Here is an 11430-nt window from a genome sequence, read left to right on the forward strand (position 1 = left end):
ACATTTGAAGTGAGCCAATTCCCCAATGCTCTGCGCAATTGCCACCCACATTAAAAAAAGGGGAGGGATGTGCTTTTCATAGTTGACCAATGAACAACTTCATCTTTGCAATTTGAGTCCCATTCTGTAATACTAGTGTCTCTTTTTTGACGCGCCAATTGCCCTATCTGATTTAGATCCCTCCAATGAGAAATTTGGGGTTTATTTAGGGTAAACAAGCTCAACTGCCCGAATGTACAAGGACCTCCGACCAGGTGAGGGGGGTGCCTGCCCAAGCCCGATTACCACAGATAAGGAATGTGCCCTTGGGTAATGCATGGGGTTTGTTATCAGAGATGGAGAAGCCAGGGATTTGAAGCACTCTTTTACACCATTCCTTAGCTGTATATTCAGGGATTGATTGCTTTATTTTGGTACGCAGTTGGGCAAGGGGGTTGGAGGAAACAACAAAATGAATACAAGTGTAGGCAAGGGAGCAACCAAGTAATTCTAATTCTTTGGGGTTCTTTTCCATGACTGGGAATGCTTTGACCCACTTCCTCCACGCATCTGGTTGTTTAACAACATGGACGATGAAGAAGTGGGTCTTTTCTCAAGGGGCAGAGACATTTTTGGGAAAAGTAAAAGGAAACTCATTTAAGAGATATGGGATCCCCATGAGGCAGGACAGGAGGGGGTTGGAAGCTGAGGAGGTAGACAAACATAAATGATCTTGATTTAAAGACTTGGCCAAAGTGGTCCACACGTTGGCCTGAGGCTGAGGAATGATCCACGCTCGCAGGGGTCATACACCGATTATTGTGAGAAGAAGGATGAGGCTCAGAGCAGGTGACATCTTGGACTGGATCTGAACGAGGACAGGGTCTGAAAAACAACTGAAACATACATTAATAATCAGGGTAGGGGAGGTCCAACTCAAAAGGGAACAAAAAGCCGGGGGAGCTGGAAAGGGTGGAAGTAGACTCTGAGAGGGAAGACCTTCTCCACCTTCAGAGAGCTGCGTGTCCCACCTGAGGACTTTCTGATTTTGCCTGTATTTTTGGGACGTACAGTCTGACGAATTTGGAGGGGACCCATTTCAGACCTGAGGGCATGAACACGTAAGCGTATCCCCATCCCCAGGTGACCAAATCATAGGGCCCCTCCTGCCACCAGGTCTCGGGATCTTTGATGAGGACCGGCGGCTTTTCCCTGACTTTGCCTTGCTCGTAATTATTGAAATGTCTGGTGATTGGCAGATTGAGACACTCAAATGAACAGTTTAGAAAATTAATAGTAAAAAGGGCCCACACTAATCGAACCTGGGAGACTCTACATTCATTGTTGGTTGTTGTTTTAGCATCCGTTTGAGACTCTGGTGAGTCTGCTCCACCATGGCCTGGCCTGATGGGGAATAGGGCATACCAGTCTTGTGCTCTATTCCCCATTGCTGCAGGAAGCTGGCGAACTCCTTGGAGGTGTAACCTGGGGCGTTATCTGTTTTGATTAATTTGGGGACGCCCAGCATAGAGAAAGCCTGTACTAGATGTTTCTGGATGTCTGAGGCTTTCTCCCCTGTGTGGGAAGAGGCAAAGACTGCCCCTGAGAAGGTGTCAACAGAGACATGGACGTACTTCATCCTCCCGAAGGGATAGATGTGAGTGACATCCATCTGCCACACCTCACAAAATTTCAGACCTCTAGGGTTTGCCCCTGCGCTCACTGATGGCAAGGGAAGCGACTTACAGGATGGGCATGTGGCCATGGCCCAAGCCTGGTCACGGGTGAAATGGAACTGCCTCACCAGGCTGGGCGCATTTTGATGGTAGAGCTGGTGACTGATTTTTGCCTGCTGGAATTTGTCAGGAAGTGGCACCATTTGCACGGGGGCGGCAGCGAGGGAATCAGCATGCCGATTGCCTTCGGCCAAGAACCCCGGCAGATCGGTATGTGACCTGATGTGCATCACATAGAAAGGTTGCTCTCTGTGGGAGACTAATTTAATCAATTTTGAGAGCAAGCTATTCAAGGCCTCGTTGGATACACCCTGCAGGATTGCATCCTGTGCTCTAGACACTACACCTGCTACACAGGCCGAATCGGTAACCAAATTGAAGAGTTCAGAGAACCGCTCGAAAGCTCTAACAACTGCGGCCAACTCAGCTGTCTGAGAGGAGCCTTCCACCTCAATGACATCTGCCTCCCACCACTGAGTTTGAGGATATTTCCAAGTCACAACAGACGTGTGGGACCCTCCAAACGCATCTGTAAAAACTGTTAGGGCATTCAAAGGTTTTTCACTCTGATTCTGTTTTGTTGACAAGGTGAATTGGATTTCTGAATTAAAAATTTTGTAGGCTGGTCTCAAAATGGAAATTTTGCCTGTGTAGCTGTCTAGAGTAAACTGTAATGATTCATTCTCTTGAAGCAGGTGCTCCAACATGGCCTTTGTGAATTGGCCCAATTCTAATTTGAGAGGAATGTGAATGCATTCAAAGTCACATCCCGCCAACTCCCAAATCCACGCTCTAGCTTTGCAGATTAACTCTGCCACCAGCTCTTGTGGCCATATCATCCTTTTGGACCGGTGGTGACTTAGGAAAACTCACTCAATGATTGAGAGAGGGGCCCTTCAGTCTTGGTCCTTGCCCTTCCCTAGGGTGTCTGTCCACTGAAAGATTACACCGTGGAGGTGTGGCAATCTTCCCAATATGATGAATTTGAAAGGCAGGCCCAGATCGTACCTGTGGGCCTGCCTGGCAGACATTGTCTCCAGAACCTTCTCCAATGCAGCTTTGGCCTCTGGAGAGAGTTCCCTGGGAGAATAAGGCGCCTCCCCCCACTTCAATAAATTGAAAAGGGGGGCTAGGTCTTCATTGGTGATACCTAACCAGGGTCCCACTCAGTTCAAAGATCCACACAGCTGCTGAACGTCAGCTAAGGTCCGAATGCTGTTTTTGATTGCCAATTTCTGTGGAACAATGGTCCGCTTGTTAATTTCCAAACCTAGGTACCTCCAAGGTGGCATCCGTTGAATTTTATCTGCTCTCAGCTTGAACCCTGCAGCAACCAATGCATTGGTTGTCAGGTCAAGTGCGTGCACAAATAAATTGCTGTTTGGGGCACAAATTAGAATGTCATCCATATAGTGATAAATGATCACACCCTTGGTGGCTGCACGCACAGGGGACAGCAATGAAGAAATGTACCACTGGCAGATTGTAGGGCTGTTCTTCATGCCTTGGAGTAGAACATTCCAGTGGTACCTCTCCATTGGGGCTTCTCGGTTGATGGATGGAACTGAGAAGGCAAAACGTGGCGCATCCTCAGGATGCAGAGGAATTTGGAAAAAACAATTCTTGATATCAATAACTGCCAATTCCCAATTTTTGGGCAACATTGTGGGGGACGGCATCCCTGGTTGGAGAGGGCCCATGTCTTCCATAACTTTTTTGATTGCACGAAGGTCATGGAGGAGCTGCCACTCATCTTTGCCTGGTTTTTTCAAGACAAAGATGGGGGAATTCCAAGGGGATGTTGTTTCCTGTATGTTCCCCTGGACGAGTTGCTCATCCATGAGCTTCTGGAGCACTTTTAATGTTTGTTTGTTGAGCGGCTACTGCTCCACCCAGATTGGTGTATTCGTAAGCCAATTTAATTTCTGAGTAGGACGCTCCTCAGCAGCCACTGCCCAAAACACCTGGGGAGTTGGTATGTCAATTGTGACCCCCCACTGGGCCATTAGGTCCCTCCCCCACAAGGGTTCCATATAATCTAATACAAATGGACGTAAATAAGCTGATTGTCCATTTGGCCCCTCGAATTTTACGATGTTTTTTTGACTGCTTTGCCAATTGTGTGCCCCCTACACCCTGAATCCATCCAGCCACGTCCTGCAGCTCCCATTGTTACGGCCAATCCTGCGAGGGAATGACCATCACATCTGCCCCTGTATCCAGTAGTCTGTTAAGATATTTGTGCTCCCTGCCCTTCCACATGTAACAGGAAATTTTTGGTCTTTCCTTCCCCAGTACCTGGGCTTGACACGTCTGATAGATCTTTTCGGGTGTCTGCCTCCATAGATTTTCTGGATAAACTGGAGGCCCAGGTACCAGAATGGCCTGAGCTATTATTTGGCCTTTGGGAAGGAAGACTGGCAGGTGAGCGCAGTGCAGCCATAATATCAGATGCTCGGGATGAGCGGATGTTAAACTCAGTGTGATGGTTATGTTGAGTGGCGTGAACTTTGTGTCCCCAAGAACGATGTACTTACTGTGGATGTTCCTCCAGGTTCTGAGGTCTTCGGTGTCCACAGTGATGAAATGCCAATCAGTGTCCTTTAGATGCAAAGGCTCAATCAGGGCCAACCTATAGGGAGAGAAATTAGACTGGGTGTTAAGAATGGGCCTGGGAAGGTCCCAACCAACCCAGGCCTTTGAGATGAAACTAACATCCTCCCCATATAGGCTGGTTCGTCAGATGTAGTCAGTTTCGATAGAGTGTCACTTCTGCTAGTTAAGTATTGGTCCTCAGGTGGGTGCTGAAGCCCTGTCCCCCCCTGCTCTGATGTTAATTGTCCCACCATGTTTGTTTCAGCGCGCAGGGGGACCCTGCGCTTGTCTATTAGTTTTTTTGATTTCCCCCCGGGTTGGGGGTGCCTCACCCTTGCTGTTGTCTATATTTTAAGAAATCCTCTCTCAATGGGCATTGTGGAGCCCAATGGCCTCTTTGCTTGCAGAGATGACAAGGTCTGTCCGCAGGATTTCCTTTTGGAGGCGTCCCTGGAAAGCGGCGCTCTGCAGCAGGAGTGGATGACGGGGTGATGGCTTCTGCAAATGAGACTCTCCTCAATGACACTCGGGGAGTTCCCTGGGAGTCTTTGGATGGGATGGTCACCTTCCTTGCGCAGATGTTGAGCATGTTCTGCAGTGTGGGCTCCGGATCTAGGGGGAGGCTCAGAATGGCTTGCTTGCATGCTTTGTTGGCATTTTGCTTTGCGACTTCAGTGATGAAGGCTCTCGTCCGGAACCTGCACTTCAATTGCTCGACACAAGCAATCTACAAAATTTATAAAATACTCCAGCGGCTCCTGCTTCATAAACAAGTAGTCAGTGATTGGGCTGCTAGGGCTCAGTTTGAAAAAGGCCTTCTCCGCCGCCTTCATGCTTGATTGTAATGCCTCCCTGGGGATTTTTTCTGCCTGCTTTGGGCCAAATTCCCAATCCCCTACCCTGCACATATGGTCCACTGATAACATTGCCCCATTGATGTCTGTGGATGTCTCTGCAACGGCCCAGAGGTCTGGCAGCACTTCCCTAATTTCCCGCTTCCATGCAGACTCCCAAACTAAAAACTCATCTTGAGTGATTAAACACAAAAAGAGAGTCCGCATGTCGGCAGGAACATACTCAGAGGAAGCGAGCGTTGCCTTTAACATGCCTCTAAAGAATTCACTTTCCCTGCCGAACTCTTTTTGGGCCTTGCAGAGATCCTTAATGGTTTGCTGGGGGATGGGGGACCACTGTGCTAGGGGCCTGCCTCCCCGCTGTGGGGTGAAGGTGACTGGTGCAGCAGAGAAGGCAGGCAGGGAATGGGACAGGCTGCAGTTCCCACACTCCTCCCCCACCCCGGAACTCAAACTGTGGGAACTGGAAGTGAGGTCGTAGGAACTGAGGGAGGAGGCGGAAGGGGCTGAGTCAGGGCCAGGGGGAGTGGCTGGTGGAAAGCTCCCCCCAGAAGCAGAACTGGGGGACAAGGTGTTAAATAATTCATTAGATGACCTAACAGAGGTGGGTGGAGGAAAGGAATGGGCGGGAAAGTCTTGGGAGTGGAAGGGGTTGGCTGTCGAGAGGAAAGGGTTTAGGGAAGAGGAGTGAAAGGGATTGTGGGAAGAAGGAGCACAAGTGGTGGGAAAAGCCATGCGGTCCCTGCCATCTTGTGCCCCTGGGGAGTGGGTAGAAGGGAAGCCATTTTGTGGGATGTGGGATGAGGGATTTGGAGTGGGATTAGGGAAGCTGAAATTTACAGAATTCCTATGGGACGGGGCTGTACATTGCGGGGAAATAGGGGTACGGGAAGAGTCCAGAGCAGTGTAAGCACTGCCCTGGAAGGGGTCCCGAGGATTCTCAGAGGGGCCAGAATCTGCCTGCGGGCACTGCCGGGATGCCCGTCTAAGAATCCCCGGTTTTTGGAAAGAGGGAGAGGAAAGAGGGGTAGGATTTTTTGAACTGGGGCTTGGGTTTGTCAACTGATGGCTGTGGCAGAGCTGCATAATTATTTTTAACAATATCTCTAATTTGTAATGCCAAATAAGTAAATTTGGAAAGGGAAGGATTCCCTTGTTTTAGGATCTCCCTTCCAACTTGGTCCCAAAAGAGGACTTGGTATAATTTGGTGGCCAAAACATCTGGGAAGCTCTGCGACAACCACCGGACAAACCTCTTAACATCAGATTTTTTAAACTTTTTATTACCCCCCACCGGGATACCCACAACTTGCGAGTAAATTCTCCTTTGTGGCACTGTCAGTTTTGCACCCATACTGACTGATGTTAAGTGTGCCACAAGTCAACAACTGAGGAAATTACAACAAAAAAAAAAGGCCACCCCGAACGACTTAAACTACCTGCTCTTCAATCTCCCTGCACCCGGGAAATGGGAGTTATACCAAAAGAATGTGGAGTCTTTCCCCTACAACCATGGAAAAAGAAAAGCCCACCCAAAAAAGGAATCCCTCCCCCCTACCCTGGGCAGAAAAGGAAAACCCTTCAAAAGGACAGGAGTTCAAGCCCCAAAGACCCCCTCACTCACCCCTGGAGAGGGTCCGGTCACGTCCTGGTGGAAATGAAAAATCCCAGCTGTTGACATGCTGAAGGGAGGACTGACTCTGAAGGTGCTGGCTGGAGCTGTCGGTCCCGTCCCCAGGAGCGCCACCCACTAAAACGTGGGTCTGTTCCCACTGGGGTGGTTTGACGGCCACAAAGATATATCCACAAGTCTCCGGGACTTCGAGGATCCTCTGCCGTGGGGTCAGGTGGTCTTCTGGCCCCACATTGGGTGCCAAACTGCCGCGTCCTCACCCCGAATCACTGTCCCAAATTCCTCAGCCCTGGCTAGCTCTCCAATGGGGTGAGTAGGGCAGCAGGAAGCACTCCCCGCTGGACCCAGATGGGCTTTGGGAAGTGCTTCTGTGGGTCCTGAGGTCGCCGCAGATCCCAATGGCAAAGGAAGAAGGAGAGGCACTTGTTGGGGGCTAATTCTGAGGTTTATTGTGACCCAGAAGGGTCCAACAGCACATGAACAAAGCCAGCCAACGAGAGCACCCGAGAGGTGCTTGCAACAAGTTATATACGGGGAGGGAGGGGAACTGACCAGTCAATGGGGAGACATTAGGGAGTGGCTCTTGTGGGGATTGACATATAAAGGAACCAGTGAGGGATAGACAGAGGAGGGGCCCCAGGCCCTAATCCAATCACTCAGTGCCCAGGATGGAAGCTTCTAGATGTAGGGGACAGGACACCGAGTGATGGACAAGGCAGCTGGGAGGGGACAGGGGAATGACCAAGTACTTTCTGGGGAGACTGACAAATGAGGGAAGGCAGGAAAACTCAATACAATGTGGGGGTATACAGGAACAAATGATTACAGGATGAAAATGTAATAAAACATAAAAAAATGCAACTCCACAGACTAGGTATTGCAAATTTTACGTGTACTAAGCTAGCAGTAAGCTTACCCATTCACTATGGCAGATACTAGGCCAATGTGCACTAAAGAGCCTACAATTCTCAACTAATGAACCAGACCCTTGCCTCCACGTAAAAATGACGTAGGATCAAAACCAAGAACTATCCTCCAAAGGAGTGGTGCCAAAGCAGTTGTTTATTTCAAGTACTTTTATATCTTCTGTGCATAGATATATGTGTATGTATATGTGTTTACATTCAAGGCAGGATAAGAACTATAATATTATAGTATTTTAAAAAATACAATAGTATTTTTATATAGAACAATAGTATTATAGTATTAAAAAAAAAAAGGGAAGAAAAACATAAGAACCAATCCTATTGATATAGGCAAATCTGAGATTTTTTCAGGTTTACTAGGATGGTGTTCTTAAATTTTGGCTCCTGAGCTGATGGAGGACATCATTCTTGCTTAAAAAAAAAAAAAAACCAAAAAAACCCAGATGTCTTGTGAGAAGCTTGGCCTGACAAGAAACCCAAACAATGCAAAAAAAAGGTGGCAAACAAATCTCTTAAGTTTCAAGATTTGTCAGTCTGTGTGCAAGAGCTGGTATACCAGGCACAGAAAAAAGGGCAAAGGGAGGTAAGCATATGGTGTTATCTTGTAATTACTGGAGAGATAGCTATATAGAAATTTTCATGTGCTAATTCTTTCTTCCAGTTCTGTGTACAGGAAGAAAAAAGAACAAGGTTTTTCTTTTTTTCAAGGCTGTCTTAATATCAAGTACTTGTTGAGCATCATAACCTAGTCATAAATAATCAGAGTTCTATCTTACTGCCTCAGCTTCCACTTAAGCTGAAGGAGACTTGTCTTAGGCTCTTTGTATTTCTTCAGTTGGACTAGCTCAGTCTGACTCTACCTTCATTGTTTCCTTAGGCTAGAACGAAAAGAAAACTCTTTGATCTGTTGTAAGAACAAATAAATTCTTCTCCATCTTTTGATACTTATATATCAAGTTCAAATAAAAATCTCTGCCTTGGCAGACAAAGAAAGTATTCTAAGCAAAATTCAATTCCCAGAACAGCCTGAAGAGATTAAATTCTCTAGAATCTAAGATTAGATTCTCTATGTTCTCTGATACAGTATGACTAAATCCCAGGACCACTAGTGAGATAAGAATGCAGTTCATTGCAGCCTAAACTTTCCCCTTAAACTCTTCACTTTTACTGTTCTTAACAGTAAGAATCTAGCTATGAGTTAGTTGACTCTCAAGTGAGTAATTTTATTTCAGTATGAACAGAGCACCCATTTTGACATCTGACTGGATTTTTAGATGTGTTTTTTTTCTGACCGATGGGTAGGGATGGGAAGTGTGATTAAATCTATTTTAAACCACTCTACTTGTTCTACTTTGGGTTCTGAAAGAGTTTTGATACTATAAAAATACATGCCATAAGCATATAATCAGAAAGTCATAAACAAAGGGGAAAGCTCAGATTTAATTTTAACATTTAACTTACACACAAGAAAGATATTGCAGTTGCAACTGATATTGTTGGCTTAGTACATAGTTCTTGGTTGTGAGAAATCATATACAGTGTACCTTCACTGATCTTTAAAATTTTTCATTTTGAAGACACCAACACTCAGTAATTAAGTACAGCTGCCATAGGAATGCAGAAGATATAAAATAATTTTTTTCCTAAAAAAATGCTTAAATAAAAAATTTCACACAACTACAGAATGAAGTAGTAAAGGAAATAATAGCAAAAACGCCATTCTTCAATGTAGAATTTCCACAGAAACTGGTGTTTGAGATGCTGGCTAGTACCAAGAGGTTTTAAAACTTGAAAACTAAACACCGCGTGTCAGCAACTGCCATTATGTGGAAGGCTTGCAGGTGTGCTGGGATTCTTGCCCACATGAGAGACAGGTGTTTCTCATTTTCCCCATCAGAAACACCTCTCCTCCAGCAGAAGACAACAGTCAAGAGGGAAAATAATACCACCAACAACTGATACCAGAAGAAGATTTTGAAGGACTCCTGTGAAAAAAATATTAGCTGCCAGTAGGTGTAAGAAACTCCCAAGGCAACTAATTTTTATTTTCAACTGTTTGAGACACTAAACCCAAAGGCATCTGGATAAGAAGATAGCTGGACAACTAATTCACAGCCCACCTCTTCTTGAGCTGAATCCTTCATTCATGGTGCAACTTAGGCAAAAATGGATGTTTATAAGTTTGTTCGACAATAGTGCATCAAATCCATCTCCTGATGTGATCTGAGAAATGCTCCTTAGGAACAGCACCCAGACTGACCTTCTTTTGACTTACCAGTAAAAACACTGTCTGCTCCCAGGAACCTGTGATATCTAAGGAGCTCCTGTATTTTAATGAACAGCCCTGGACACTTTTTTGCCTGAATAAGAATCCAAGTGTGATAATATGTTATCTTTTCACACTGTCAAAGAAGGTTTCCAACCCAATGTGTGGCCAGGATGGAACATTGTTATGACCAAAGCCCCTCTCTTGCAGCCCTACACACAGTGCTCCAGAGTGAGACCCTCTGAGCTCTCCTGAAGCAGCAGCTGTGACCAGCAAAGCTCTTGTGAGTAGGACCTCTCAGAGCCAGGGAACTCCCAAGTTTCCTGTACTCTGAGGATCCCTGAACAGTGATACCCCTGAGTCCTTGAGGCTCACCCTTCACAAAGGCATCTGAAATTTGTATTTCACTATTTTTGAGGGGAATTTTTCACCTTGTACAGGCTCTTTGTGTCTGTGTGCATGCAAGTATGCATATTCTGTACCAAGTGCACAAGAAATGCTGCTCTCCTAGATTCTCTAAGTACTTTAGATTTGTAAGTGAGGTCTGTAAGTAAGTTACTGTTGTGGTATAGTAAGTCCTACATTAATCCTTTGCTAAATCATTTAACTTCAGTTTTAAGTTATGTAGCATAGTTTTTAGTTCATTTTGGACTGGATTGATTGAGTTTGGGTTTTCATTTGCTTTTCCTCAGTGTGCCCTTAACACTGAACCTTGTCCTGCTGTTGCTTTTATACTGGACCTGTTTTTACCAATACTTTTGCTGGTGATGCTTTAAGCAATCTGAGAACATTCTTTAGTGACAGACTACATTATGTCTGAAGCACAAACTGTTGACTGAGATGAGACAATAACCCCACAAAACTCCCTTTCAAAACAGAGCAGGCATTAGGACTGCAAAATGTTTTAGATAAAAAAACAGTTTGGAAGGATTACATTCAATATTTTTAACTTTAAATGTGATCTATTCTCTGCCTTGTACTGCACCTTAACCCTGTCTCTGTCCAGGAATCCTTCATGTTTGCTAAAGATGTGTCACTCATTCATAGAAGACTGATCTTAAAAACCTGCTAACAGGAGCAACAAAAACTCTAAACTAGTCTCTATTCTTAGATTTCTGGGGCAGATTCAGATATTAGATGATAGGGTCACCATATAAATACTTGAATAGGGGATCCCTGCTATACCTCTTTCTGAAGTGAATACTGCATTTATGGAAAAACATGCAAAACTGAAAATGCAAGAACAGGCACCAACATCTGTTGACTCCCACAGCACCTAAGCACTTGAGAATAGATACAATCCGCTACTTAAATACTTCGATAAAAATAAGTTGGAAGTATTTCTGAGCCACCCCTCTTCCATGGAAAGTCCTCTGTATCATGTGTCTCAGAAATGAATGGGTTATCTCCTCATGTACTAAAGATAACAGAAACAATGTAA

The 11430-nt window shown here is 45.6% G+C and overlaps 1 long non-coding RNA gene across 1 annotated transcript; it reads right to left on the reverse strand.

Annotated features, from left to right (window-relative positions):
* Positions 1–739: 739 nt before the first annotated feature.
* On the reverse strand, positions 740–4779 carry LOC115491269 (uncharacterized). The gene is made up of 3 exons (XR_012053257.1): positions 4643–4779; positions 4253–4347; positions 740–875 (listed from the first exon to the last, which is right to left on the reverse strand). It is a non-coding gene; the product is annotated as an uncharacterized lncRNA (long non-coding RNA).
* Between the last annotated feature and the right edge of the window lie 6651 nt (positions 4780–11430).

This window comes from Taeniopygia guttata, chromosome Z, assembly GCF_048771995.1.
Source record: "Taeniopygia guttata chromosome Z, bTaeGut7.mat, whole genome shotgun sequence".
Lineage (NCBI taxonomy): Eukaryota > Metazoa > Chordata > Aves > Passeriformes > Estrildidae > Taeniopygia > Taeniopygia guttata.